The sequence below is a fragment of the Tamandua tetradactyla genome, chromosome 7 (assembly GCF_023851605.1).
Source record: "Tamandua tetradactyla isolate mTamTet1 chromosome 7, mTamTet1.pri, whole genome shotgun sequence".
In the NCBI taxonomy this organism is placed as follows: domain Eukaryota; kingdom Metazoa; phylum Chordata; class Mammalia; order Pilosa; family Myrmecophagidae; genus Tamandua; species Tamandua tetradactyla.
Window position 1 is genome coordinate 129,798,226 of NC_135333.1, and position 13,951 is coordinate 129,812,176.

The window sequence follows — 13,951 nt, forward strand, 5'->3', positions numbered from 1 at the left end:
CAGGCATTCCATTAAGGTATACAGGATTATAGACCCTCATTCTTATTCTGGGCTTCCTGTGTTTGCACTGTTTAGATGGTCTACCCACACACAGAAAATTTAGGTTCTGCACAAAATAAACCTTTCTTCCTTTGGTCTCAGAGAGTAAAAGAGGTTCTAAAATAGACAGGGTCTTCTTTAAATAAATGTAAAATTAGCTTTTCCATTTCTGCAAAGTAGGCTGTTGGAAGTTTGCTTGGAAAATTGCCTCTGTAGATCAGTTTGAGTTGAATTGACATCTTAATGACATTGAGCCTTCCAGTCCATGAACTTGGGTTGTCTTTCCATTTATTCAGGTCTTCTTTGATTTCTTTTAGTAATGTTTTGTAGTTTTCTGGATATAGGTCCTTTTTCGGCATCTTAATGACATTGAGCCTTCCAGTCCATGAACTTGGATTATCTTTCCATTTATTCAGGTCTTCTTTGATTTCTTTTAGTAATGTTTTGTAGTTTTCTGGATATAGGTCCTTTGTATCCTTGGTTAAATTTATTCCTAGATATTAGATTCTTTTAGTTGCTTCTGTAAATGGAATTTTTTCTTGATTGCTTCCTCGTATGGCTCATTACTAGTGTATACAAACACCACTAATTTTTGCATGTTAATTTATATCCTGCCACTGCTGAACTTGTTTATTATAAGCTCAGGTAGCTTTATCATTGTGTTTTCAGGATTTTCTAAAAATAAAATTATGTCATCTGCAAATAGTGAAAGTTTTACTTCTTCCTTTCCAATAAGATGCTTTTTATATCTTTTTCTTGCCTAATTTCTCAGGATAGAACTTCTAGCACAATGTTGAGTAACAGTGGTGAATGTGGCCATCTTTTTCTTGGCCACAAAAAGGGTAAGCTTTTAGTCTCTTACCCTTTAGTATGATGTTAGCTGTGGGTTTTTCATATATATACCCTTTATGATATTGAGGAAGTTTCCTTCAATTACTGCCTTTCAAAGTATTTTTTATCAAGAAAGGATGTTGAATTTTGTCAGATGCCTTTTCTACGTCAATCAGAATGCTTATTTATTTTTCCCTTTTGATTTATTAAAATACTGTTACATTAATTGATTTTTTTGTGTTGAACCATCCTTGAATTTCTGGACTAAAACTCACTTGGTTCTGGTATATAGTTCTTTTAATGTGCTATTCAATTCAATTGGCAAGTATATTGTTGAGGATTTTTGTACCTGTATTCATTAGAGAGATTGGTCTGTAGTTTTCCTGTCTTGTAGTATACCAAGTAGCAGGCTTGGTATTAGGGTAATATTGGCTTCATAAAATGAATTAAGTAGTGTTCCATCTTCAATTTTTTGGAAGCGTTTGAACAGAAATGGTATTAATTCTTCTTGTAATGTTTGGCAAAAATTGCCTGTGAAGCCATCTGGCCCGGGGGTTTTCTTTGTTGGGAGTCCCATGGTATTTGTTTTGTTTTGCTTTAACTTTTTTTGTTGTTGTATAATATATCATACATGCAAAGCAAAGAAAGAAAAAAGCAATACTTTTCAAAGCACTCTTCAATAAGTGATTATAGGACAGATCCCAGAGTTTATTATGGACTACAATACCATCATCTCAGATTTTTCCTTCTAGCTGCTCCAGAATGTTGGAGGCTAGAAGAAATAAATATTTTTGATCATCACAGTTGACTTTTTTTTTAAATAACATATACAAAAAAGCAGTAAATTTCAAAGCATAGCACAACTGTTAGTTGTAGAGCAGATTGCAGAGTTTGATATGGGTTACATTCCACGCTTTTAGGTTTCTACTTCTAGCTTCTCTAAGATACTGGAGACCAAAAGAAATATCTATGTAAATGATTCAGCAGTCAAACTTGTTTGTTAAATCCTACCTTCTCTGAATAACTCCACCAGCACCTTTGATCTTCTCCCACTCTTTAGGGGTATTTAGGCTATGCCGATTCTAACTTTTACATGTTGGAAAGGCTATATATAATTAGGGGTAGGGAGATGGAACTAGCTGATGTTCTGGAAAGGCTGGCCCCTCTAGGTTTCAGGACTTATCTGGTCCAGGGACCCATCTGGAGGTTGTAGGTTTCTGGAAAGTTACTCTAGTGCATGGAACCTTTGTAGAATCTTTTGTATTGCCTTAGGTGTTCTTTAGGACTGGCTGGAATGGTTTTGGTTGGGGTTTGACAAGTTATGATAGGTAGTATCTGACTGAAGTTTGCATGAGAATAACCTCCAGAGTAGCCCCTTGACTCTACCCAAACCCTTCCAGCCACTGATACCTTATTTGTTACGCTTCTCTGCTTTTTGGTCAGGATGACATTATTGATCTCATGGTGCCAGGGCCAAACTCATCCCTGGGAGTCATCTCCCATGCCACCCAGGAGACTTTCACCCCTGGATTTCATGTTCCATGTAGGGGAGAGGTCAATTATTTCACTTGCAGAGTTGGACTTAGAGAGAGGCCACATCTGAGCAATAAAAGAGGTTCTCCAGAAGTAATTATTGGGCATACTTGTGGGAGGCTAAGCTTCGCTGCTACGTGCATAAGCTTCACAAGAGCAAGCCTCAAGATAAAGGGCTGCGTCTATTAATTTGGGTGTCCCTAATGTTTGACACTGTGTACAGGTGTTTCCCTAGTTGTAAAGTTTAATAGTTTCCATATTTTTTCTCCCTTCCCTCGAGGGACTTTGCCAGTACTTTTTTGATCATCTGTTTAATATATTCTGGGATATATCCAGGCATTACATTAAGCTGTACAGGATTAAAGGCCCTCGTTTTTATTCTGGGCTCCCTGTGTTTCGATTGTTTAAAAGAGCTGTTAGATTATGTGCTACAGAAAATTTAGGTTCTGGACAAAATAAACCTTTATTCTGTTGGTCTCAAAGAGTAGGTGAGGTTCTAAAATATAGACAGTGTCTTCTTTACCCCCGTGTTCTGAATTATGTTAATCTTGACCTGAATGCCTTTTAAAAAAAAATTTCTAAATACCAGGTTACACATATATAAAACAGCCTCTAAAAACCCAGAAATAATATTTACCACTCTGGACAGAATGTAACTGCTATAAGAGCTTACAAGTCCCCTGTTTTCTTTTAAGCATTTTCTGAATGATATTTTGCTAATTTGTTTCTAGCTTATTTTGCCTTCCCATATGTCCCACAGGTTCAGTCACAATGTTGCATGCCTCACAACTTTGTTCCTTTTTTGTAGCAGCACAGTATTCAATCATATATATACACTATCATTTGCCTAGCTACTTCTCAGTCAGTGCATCCTTCAGCCACCTGCAATCATTAGGCATCATGTATAATGTCCAAGTCCACAGTCCATCAACACTCTCAATTTTAGATAATTTCATTGTTCCCAAGAGAAAAATAACCAATAAACACACCCTCACCAAACAGGAAATCTAAACCTTCCCTAACTCTGTCCCTTCCCCCATTGTTTACCCCAGGTGTTGCTGTGGTACTACTGATGTGTTCCTGTTAAATAAATCCCATAGCATGCAATAGCAGTTTTCCCCATACCCTGAACTTAAACACTCTTGGTATAAGAATTGTACCTTTGAAATAGTTCATGCAAGAATTTATTTATAGTTAGTGTTAATCAGTGGGACCCATAGGTCTATATGACCCCTTTCAATCATGTTCAATATAATTCTACTTATAGACTCACTAGTGAACCACCTTCATTTCTATCTATTCCCTTACAGTTCAACCTCAGTAGCTAACCATTTACCATCTCTAGCTTCTGCATATCTCTAAATCCCCTATTTTCTGTATTATAAGCCTCTGATTTTACCTTTACCATGGTCATAAAACTGGAGTCATACAGTATCTATTCTTTTGTGTTTGGCTATGTTGGGAGATTATTTTTTGTTTTGTTTTGTTTTGTTTTTGCATGGGCAGGCACCAGGAATCGAACCCAATTCTCTGGCATGGCAGGCAAGAATTCTGCCACTGAGCCCCTGTCGCATGGCCCTTATGTTGGGCAGTTTTTGATGACTGTCTCAATCTCTTTACTTGTGATTGTTTTATTGAGGTCTTCTAATTGTTCTCCAGTCTGTGTAGGTTAAATATTTCTAGGAAGTTGTCCATTTCATCTAAGTTGTCTAGTTTGTTGGCATACGGTTATTCATAGTGTCCTCTTATGATCTTTTTTATTTCATCAGGGTCTATGATAATGACTCCCCTTTCATTTCTGATTTTATTTATCTTCTTTTTATCTTTGTCATTCTAGCTAAGGGTTTGTCACTTTTATTGATCTTCTCACAGAGTCCTAGATTCTCTAACAAAAAAACTTTTGGTTTTGTTGATTCTATTGTTCTTTTACCCTCGATTTCATTTATTTCCTCTCTAATCTTTGTTATTCTTTCCTTCTGTTTTGCTTTGGAATTAGGTTGCTGTCCTTTGTCTAGTTTCTCCAGTTTTTCAGTTATGTCATTGGTGTTAGCTCTTTCTTCTTTTTTAATGTAGGTGTCTAGGGCCGTTAATTTTTCTCTTAGTACTAACTTCACTACCTCCTGTAAGTTTTAATATGTTGTGTTCTTGTTTTCATTCATCTCAAGATATTTACTGATTTCTCTTAGCTCCATGAGGAACTGCCAAACTGTCTTCCACAGTAGCTGCACCATATTGCATTCCCATCAGCAATGATTGAGTGTTACTGCTTTTCCATATCCTCTCCAACACTTGTAATTTTCTGTTTTTTTAAATAGTGGCCATTCTAGTTGATGTGAAATGATACCTTATTATAGTTTTGATTTGCATTTCCCTAATAGCTAGTAATGTTGAGCATCCTTTTTTTTTTTATGTTCATAGCTTTATTCCAAATAAACCTAAACTGCGAACAACCCAAATGTGAGCTAAGAGGGAAATGGGTAAGTAATCTGTGGCATTTCACACAATAAAATACCACACGGTAACAAAAAAGGATGGCTACATGCGACAATATTGATGATCTCACAAATACAGTATTGAAAAAAGAAGCCAAACATATATATTGATTTTATATAGAGTTCAAGAGTCAAAACTATGATGGTAGAAATTACAACAGTGGTTACGTCCAGGAGGAGGCATTGTGTGGAAAGATACACAAAAGAGCTTTCTGGAATAATGGAAATGTTCTGTGTCAGAGCTGTTCAGGAGTAACTTCAGATGTTGAGCATCTTTGCATGTGTTTTTTTTTTTTTTTTTTTTTTTTGCCATTTGTATTTCCTCTTTGGAGAAATGTCTGTTCAGATCTTTTGCCAATTTTTAAATTGAGCTATTTGTCTTTTTATTTATGAATTGTAGGATTGCTCTATATATTCTTAATATTAAGCCATTATTGGATATGTGCTTTGCAAATATTTCCTCCCATTGAGTAGGCTGCCTTTTCGCCTTTTTGATGAAGGTGAAAGAGGTATTGCCCTTTTTTTTTTTTTAAACTAAGTCTATGATGCACAAAAGTTTTAAATTTTGATGAGGTCCCAGATATCTACTATTTTCTTTTGTTGCTTGTACTTTGGGTATAAAATCTAAAAACCTATTACCTACAAAAAAATCTTGAAGATATTTGCTTACATTTTAGGAGTTTTGTAGTCCTGGTTCTTATATTAAGGTCTTGATCCATTTGGAGTTAATTTTTTGTTCAGGGTGTGAGATTAGTGGTCCTCTTCCATTCTTTTGCATGAATATACAGTTTTCTTAGCACTATTTGTTGAAGGGACTGTTTTTTTCCAATTGATTGGGTCAGCAGCCTTGTTAAATGTTAATTAGCCGTAGATGTGAAGGTCTATTTCTGAATGCTCAATTCTGTTCCATTGGCTACTATGTCTGTCCTTATCCCAGTACTAGTCTCTTAACCACTGTAGTTTGTGGTATGCTTAAAGTCTCTCAACATCCTTTTTCAAGATGTTTTTGGCTATTTGGGGCTCCTTATCCTTCCAAATAAATTTGATGATTGACTTTTCCATTTCTGCAAAGCAGGCTCTTGGAATTCTGATTGATATTGTATTAAATCTGTAGATCAGTTTGGGTAGACTTGAGATCTTAATGACATTTAGCCTTCCAGCCTATGAACATGGAATGTCCATCCATTTATTTAGGTTTTCTTTCATTTCCTTTAGCAGTGTTTTGTGGTTTTATGAATATAGGTCTTTTACATCCTTGGTTAAGTTTATTCCTAGATATGGGATTCTTTTACTTGTTCTTGTAAATGAAATTTTTTTCTTGATTTTCTCCTCAGATAACTCATGACTAGTGTACAGAAACATTACTAATTTTTGTGTGTTGATCTTGTGTCCTGCCACTTTGCTGTAGATTTTTTGGTGCATCCATCCATACACAGGATTGTGTCATCTGGAAATTGTGAACATTTCTCTTTTTCCTTTCTGATTTGGATGCCTTTTGTTTCTTTTTCTTGACTAATTTCTCTAGCTAGAAACTTCTGGCACAATCTTGAATAGCATCGATGACTAGGCATCCTTGTTTTGTTCCCAGTCTTTGAAGGAAAGTTTTTCAGTCTCTCACCATTCAGTATGATGTTAGCTATGGGTTTTTCATATATTCTCTTTATCATATTGAGGAAGTTCCTTTTGTTCCTAACTTTCAAAGTGTTTTGATCAAGAAAGGATAGTGGATTTTCTAGTTTGTGTTAGGGCACTGCTTTGATAGTTGGATCATCTGTATTTCTAGGCATAACAGGGCCAGGTACTGTGCAGGGTGGGTAGACCACCTCTAATGAGCCTGGGAGAGGCTCTGAAAAGCCCTGTGGTTCTCTTTCACTTTCCGGCCTGCTCAACAAATGTTGCTGTTCAGTGATTTAATTGTCCTCAGAAGCTGTTTATCTCCTGGACCCATGTCTACTTCTGATGGGGTAGACTGAAACTGCTGTATTTCTATGCCTTCACTTCTCCCACCAAAGTCTGGCTCAGGGTAGGGTTGTGTCTCCCACTTTACTTGTGGCAGAGGATTAGCAATCCACAAGCAAGGTTTGGGCTTTCAGCTGTTGTTTAACTCAAGTGTGGGGGATGGGCACCAGCACCCAGGGCTAGAAACAGTCTCTGTCCATGTTTTCTCAGATGCTTCATCCTTTACTTACCTGGGTCTTGAAATGTCCTTCCCTGTCCCCCAGATCCCCAAACAGTTGATTTGGGTAGTTTCTGCCTGGCTATCTGCTGCTTTTAAGGAAGACTTTGCAGTTTCCTCCCTGATCCTCCATTTTGGAAGCTCTTCCTTGCTACCCTTTAAATATTCTGCCCTCCTCCATCACTTAAGCCCAACCATGGGTCTGTGTAGGTTTGTGTCTCTGTGTCTGGATATAGGTGGGGATCAGTCTCAATGCTGTGTGAGATTTTATAGTCTGTGTCCCTGGTGGGAGTATGAGGGAATCTCACCTGCTGTCTCTGTGTACTTCCCAAGCGGTGTGGGACTGAGTGAGTGGGAGGGGAGAGGACCAGTCAGTCTGGAATGGAAGTTTCCGACCTGATATTTTTCTCTTTTTCTGATTCAGCATTTGTGGGATCCTTCTCCAGTCTATACCTTCTTCCAGAGTTCTGAACAAGTGAGGGTTGTCCTTTTTTCACTGTCTGGGCAGAGGTTTTCAGTAGCTGTTTATGTCACCATATTGATGACATCACCCAAATCATGGCTCTTTTCCCCTACACTTTCTGGCCTGTACAGCATATTGCATATACTTACTTGTCTTCAGAAGCTGTTTAATTCATGACTCCTGTCAGCATCTAACCAGGTGGAGCTGAAACTGGGGATTTAACTTCACCACTCAGTATTTGGCTCAGTATTGGGCTGTGTCCCCTTTTGTACTTGGGGCAGAGAACTCCCGCAGCCATCCCACAGCAGGCAAGGATCAGGCTTCCCATTGTTGCTTCCCTCAAGGGCAGGGAATTTGTGCCAGAAACCATGGCCTGAATTACAACCTTTGCCAACTTTTTCTGACTCTTCATTTCATACTAACCTGGGCATTGAAATATCCTTCCCTGTCCGCTGAGTCTCCAACCATTGATCAGTTTCTACCTGGCTACTTACTGCTTTGGAGAAGGAAGTAGATTTTGCTGTTCCCTGCCTAATCCTCCATTTAGAGACTCCTCCTTGGTGGTCTTATGTATTTCATTCTCCCCAGCAGCTTGAGTCCTGTCATGGGTCCCTTTGAACTTGGTTCTTTTATTAGATGTAGGTGGGGATCTTTCTCACTACTGTGAGAGAGTTTATAGTCTCTGTCCCTGGTGGGAAGTAGGGAGGGATCCTTGCTGTTGCCTCTGGGCACTTCCCAGGCTGCCTAGAACTGAGTGAGGGGGAGTTTGCAACAGAAGTTTCCTACCTAATATTTTCTCTTTCTTCAGTTCGGCATTTGTGGAAGGCTTCTCTGTTTTTTACCTTTCTCCAGAATTCTGAACATGTAGATTTGTCCTTTTTTTCACAGAATCTCTGGGGAGAAATTTTCAGTAGATGTCTTACGTTGCCATGTTGGTGATATCCTGATTACATAAATCTTAAACTTACTTCTAGTGTATATTAAAAGTAAATGACTGTTGAAACTCTCCTATTCTTCCTCCCTCCAAATCTGGCTTTTAAAATCTTATAGTAGCTTTTTCTATATTTCAGAATTATCTTAAAATTGACTCAGAAGCCCCCAGCTTCTCTGGAGGTATTGGAAATTATTCTGTCCAGGCTATAATACAAATTGTCTTACTTGATGTTTTCAGAATATGTAGCACTGTAAAATTTAGACCTTTTTGTAGTGTAGATAATAGCATAATTATGTAAGTTTTTTGTTTACCAAGCATTTTACATGTGTTTAATCCTCCTAAGAATCCTGTGAGATATTTCCAATGGCTATCACAAAATATAAATCAGATAGTATTTCTGCCTTGCTAAAAATTCTTCAATGGTATTCCATTGCATTTAGGATAAAGTTGATAAAATCCTTATCGTTGCTTTAAAGGTACAATGTATTCTGGCCTCATTCTACCTCTCCAGCCTTATCTAACATTTCTCCTCCTCTTGCCTTGAGCTCCATCCTCATTCTGTCAATTCCTCCAACACACCAAATTCCCAATCCTGAAGTTATTTAGGCATTAATACATGCTGCTCCTTCAGTCTAGATGGCTTTTCTTCTTTCTTCTCCACGAGTAACTTCTATTCATATGCTGAAATGTTACCTTTTCAGAGAGGTGTTCCTTTATTCTAAATAAGGTACCCATTGTATGTACTCATAGCTCTTTCTGCTTTTATTTTATAGTATTTATCACAATAAATTTTTATGTATTACTTAGTGTCTCTCTCCATTAGACTCTAAATTCCATGAACATAGAGACCTTGGCTATTTTACTAATAACCACCTTATGCATAAAACATAACATATATTTAGTAGACATCCAGTGAAAATGTTTTGAGCAACTCAGAAACCCAATTAAAAATGGGCAAAGAACTTGAACAGGCATTTTCCTGGAAGATATACAAAAGCCATTAAGTGCATGAAAAGATGCTTAAAATCATTAGTCATTAGGGAAATGCAGATCAAAGTCACAACGACACATCACTTCACACCTACTGTGACGGCTGTTATTTAAAAAATGGAAAAATAACAGGTTAGCAAGGATGCAGAGAATTGGAATCTTCATACGTTATTGTTGAGTATAAAATGGTGTAACTGGGGTGGGCCACAGTGGCTCAGCAGGCAGAGTTCTCACCTGTAATGCCAGAGACTCAGGTTCGAGATTCCCAGTGCCTGTCCATGGAAAAGAAAAAAAAAATGGTGTAACTGATGTGGAAAACACTTTGGTGCTTTCTCAAACTATGAAACACAGAATTACCGTATAGCCTGGCAATTCCACTTCTAGGTGTATACCTAAAAGAATTGTAAACAGGAAACTGTACAGATACTTGTGTACTCATGTTCATACCATTATTCACAATAGGCAAATAGTAGAAACAACCCATGTACATCAACAGATGAAAAGATAATGTGTAACATATACATACAGTTGAATATTATTTACCATAAAAATGATTGAAGATCTGATACATGCTATAGCATAAATGAATCTTGAAAACATGATGCTGAGTGAATTAAACCCTACACAAAAGGATAATATTGTATGAATTCACATTTATAATATTGTATGAAATATCTAGAATAAGCAAATTTCACAGAGATAGAATATAGATTAGAGGTTCCCTTGGGAGGAAATAGGTATTTACTGCTTAATGGATAGAGAATTTCTGTTTGGGGTAAAGAGAACATTTTGGTAATGGATGTTGATTTTCATAACACAGCATTGTGACTGTAACTAATGCCACTGAATTGTGCACTTAAAAATGGTTAAAATGATAAATTTTGTTTTATATATATATGCTGGTTTGAAACTGTTATATGCCTCCAGAAAAGCTATGTCCTTTTTCCTGATCCAGTCTTGGTTGATCCAGAAACAACCATGTTTCTTTTAATCCTGATTCAATATTGTGGGTTGGAAACTTTGATTGGCTTGTTTCAATGAAGATGTGACACCCAGTTTTGGGTGCAGCCTTTTGATTAGATTACTTCCAAGAAGATGTTACACACCCACTTGTGGAGATGGAGATGTGACTCTTCCATTCAAGGTGGTCTTAATTTACTGGAGTCCTTTAAAAGGAGAAACATTTTGGAGTTAAGAGCCAACACACAGAGAGACATTTGGAGATGCAGAAAGAAAACACCCCTGAGGAAGCTGTTTGAAACCAAAAGCCAAGGACCAGCAGACACCAGCCATGTGCCTTCCCAGATCAGCCTTTCTTGAGTCAAAGTATCTTTCTCTGGGTGCCTTAGTGTGGATGTTTTTATGGCCTTAGAACTGTAAACTTGTAACTTAATAAATTCCCTTTTTAAAAGCCATTCCATTTCTCATATATTGCATTCTATAGCTTTAGCAAACCAAAACAGATTTTGGTACCAGAGAAGTGAAGTGCTATCATTTGCAAAATACCAGACATGTTAGAATGGCTTTTTGAGTGGGTAAAGAGGAGATTCTGGAAAAATTGTGAGGAGCTTCATAGAGAAAGTCTAGATTGCTTTGAAGAGACTGTTGATAGATATATGGACTCTAAAGATACCTTTGATGAGGCCTTAGACAGAAATGATGATGTGTTATTACAAATTGGAAAGAAGGTGATCCTTGTTTTAAAGGGGTAGATTATTTGGCAAAATTAAGTGATGGTATTGAATGGAAGTTTAAGAGTGATGAACTTGGATATTTAGCAGAAGAGATTTCCAAACTAAACATAGAAAATACAATCTGGTAGCTCCTTGCAGCTTATAGTAAAATGTGAAAGGAAAGAGATAAATTGACAAATGGACTTTTGGATACAAAGAAACCAGAATTGGTGGTCTAGAAAATTCTGGACTTCCAGAAAGTGAGAGTCCCATGGTTATGGCTCCACATGATTATTGATTGATTGATTGATTGATTGCATGGGTAGGCACTAGGAAACAAATCTGGGTCTCGAACCCAGGTCTCTGGCATGGCAGGCGAGAACTCTGCCTGTGGAGCCACTGTGGCCCACCCTCCATGTGATTATTTAACCAAACATGGAACCAGTCAGCCATTTCAGAAAAATGCAGATTTGGGAATGGAGTTATCCAGAAAGAATTTATGGAATGTCCTATTATCTGATGGGTGTGATCTGTATATTACTGCATAGAAAACCAACAAATTTCTTGTGAGATATGTATGAATGGAACCACTGCTAGTCTGGACTGAGAGGGATAGATTGATGTAAAAATGACTTCAAAGGCAGATTCATGGAAGCTAAGGGTCTGAAGCCAGGAAATCTCAGGCAAGGAGAGTGAACCAACCCATACGCATGGATAGGGTGAGTTTGCCCTGGAAGCAGAGGGTGGACCTTCCGCTTCGTTGCTCAGGAAATTTTGTTGCCCCTTGCCTCAGACAGTGTGGAGTACATAAACCAGGGATTGGGGGAAGCCTGGTAATCACGCCATTATTCTGTGAGGGTTGAGCATGTTTCCCAGAGATGGAAGAGAGCCTGGGTGCTGCCCCAATGCTTGGAGAGGGTGGAGCCAAAAAAAAAAGCTGATCTCTAATGTTCTTCAGTGTTGCAGCCCTCACCCCAGTGTTTGCAGAGAATGGGGCCACTATGTAAGACCTTGGAGAGGGTGAGACTGCTGCTTTCTAAAACCCCAAGGATGAATAAGTCTAACATTGTGAAATCTAATGGAGTTTTCCCTGCAGGTTTTCGGAATCATTTGGGTCCAACGACTCCTGTTTTCCTTCCACTTTCTTCCTGTGGCAATGGGAATATTTATCCTATGACAGTATTGGCAGCAGATAACTTGTTCTGAGTTTTACAGGTCCAGAGCCAGTGGAGAATTTTGCATTAGGACAAACCATGCCTGTAACTGACCTTAATGAGATACTGTACTGGTTTTGACTTTGTATTGTATTTCTATTGTTCATAAAATGGTTTAGGGCATTTGTGATATTGTGATGGAATGAATGTATTTTGTATATAGAAAGAACATTTCTTTGAGGGTCTAGAGGGTGGAATGTGTTGGTTTGAGGCTGTTGTGTATCCAGAAAAGCCATGTTCTTTTTCTAATCCAGTCGTGTGGAGGCACACCTATTGTTTAGGGTGGTAAATTTGATTAGATGGTTTCCAGGGAGATGTATCTCTGTCCATTCAAGGTGGGTATCAGTCGGCTTACTGTAGTCCTTTAGGCGGGAACCATTTTGGAAAAAGCTCAGAGCTGACACAAACATATGTTTGGAGATGCAGAAAGAAAATGTCCCTGGGGAAGCTGTTTGAAACTGGAAGCCAAAGGACCAGCAGATGCCAGCCACATTCCTTCCCAGATCGGCCTTTCTTGAGTCAAAATATCTTTCTCTGGGTACCTTAGTTTGGACATTTTTGTGGCCTTAGAACTGTAAACTTGTAACTTATTAAATTCCCTTTATGAGAGCCAATCCATTTCTGGTATATTGCATTTCTGGCGGCATTAACAAACTAAAACAGTATATTACCACAATAATGTTTTTCTTTAAGACATTTTCAATGAATGAATTCCCTTATCTAAAGGTATTAGAGCTGAGTAACTTCTCTAAGACCTCATTGCTGATAATATAAGAAATTGAATTTTATTTAGAATTAATATCTGTTCAAGTCTGATTTCAGCATGTTAAGAATTTTTTCAAGCAAAATAATCATGAAAACAAATAGAAGTTGGGTGTGAAAAAACTCATCTATTATTTAGCTTTTGCCATAGTTCTAGAAAGCATCTTAAAAGAAAGATAGTGTTTATCTTTGTGTGATCTTAATTGATTTGAAAACATGACTCTTGTAGGTGTAATGTGAACTCCCAGACTTCCTACTAAGTTCCAGATAGGCAAAGATCTAGTGTTTACCAGAGATGCCCTATTTTGAAAGTGCTTCGTTTTCTCAGTAGCTAAAATGGATAAAAGCTTCTAGAAACTGCACTTTTAAATGTTTCAGTTTTTATTTGTCGCTTAGTAATAAGATGAAGTATCCTTCTGCTATCTCACTTTTTAAAGAGAACCCCTTCTGAGAGTATTGTGTATGATTTTAATAAGGATCTGTTAACATCTTTAGGTCTTTTTAACAGTGTTATGGAATTGCATCCACCAGTGTAAATGGGATTTAAAATAAACTTTAATATAATAGAAAGAGCATTGCGTTTTAGAGGCTGAAAACTACAGTGCCAGGCCCTGCATATTCACTTATAGTGGTATGCAACTTGGTAAGTTATGTAACCTCTCTGAATTTTGGTTTTCCTTTGAGTTAAATAAAAAAAGAAATTGAGGTTGCTCTAAAGATATATGCATTAATGTGAAAACATTTCATAAATAAGCATTATATAAATATAAAGCATTTATATATATTCCATTATGCAGATAATTGGATTTTAATTTAAACAAGGAAGTGACATGATCAGGTACAT

The 13,951-nt window shown here is 37.5% G+C and overlaps 1 protein-coding gene across 11 annotated transcripts in view; it reads left to right on the forward strand.

Annotated features, from left to right (window-relative positions):
* Positions 1-13,951, forward strand: part of USP15 (ubiquitin specific peptidase 15) — a 146,100-nt gene that overhangs the window by 24,914 nt on the left and 107,235 nt on the right. Inside the window, exon 2 of one of the 11 annotated variants that reach the window (XM_077111261.1) lies at positions 4,822-4,880. The exons of the other annotated variants lie outside the window; for them this stretch is intronic. The gene's annotated coding sequence lies outside the window, so the exon portion shown is untranslated. The remainder of the gene's footprint in view (positions 1-4,821; positions 4,881-13,951) is intronic. 11 annotated transcript variants of the gene reach the window in all.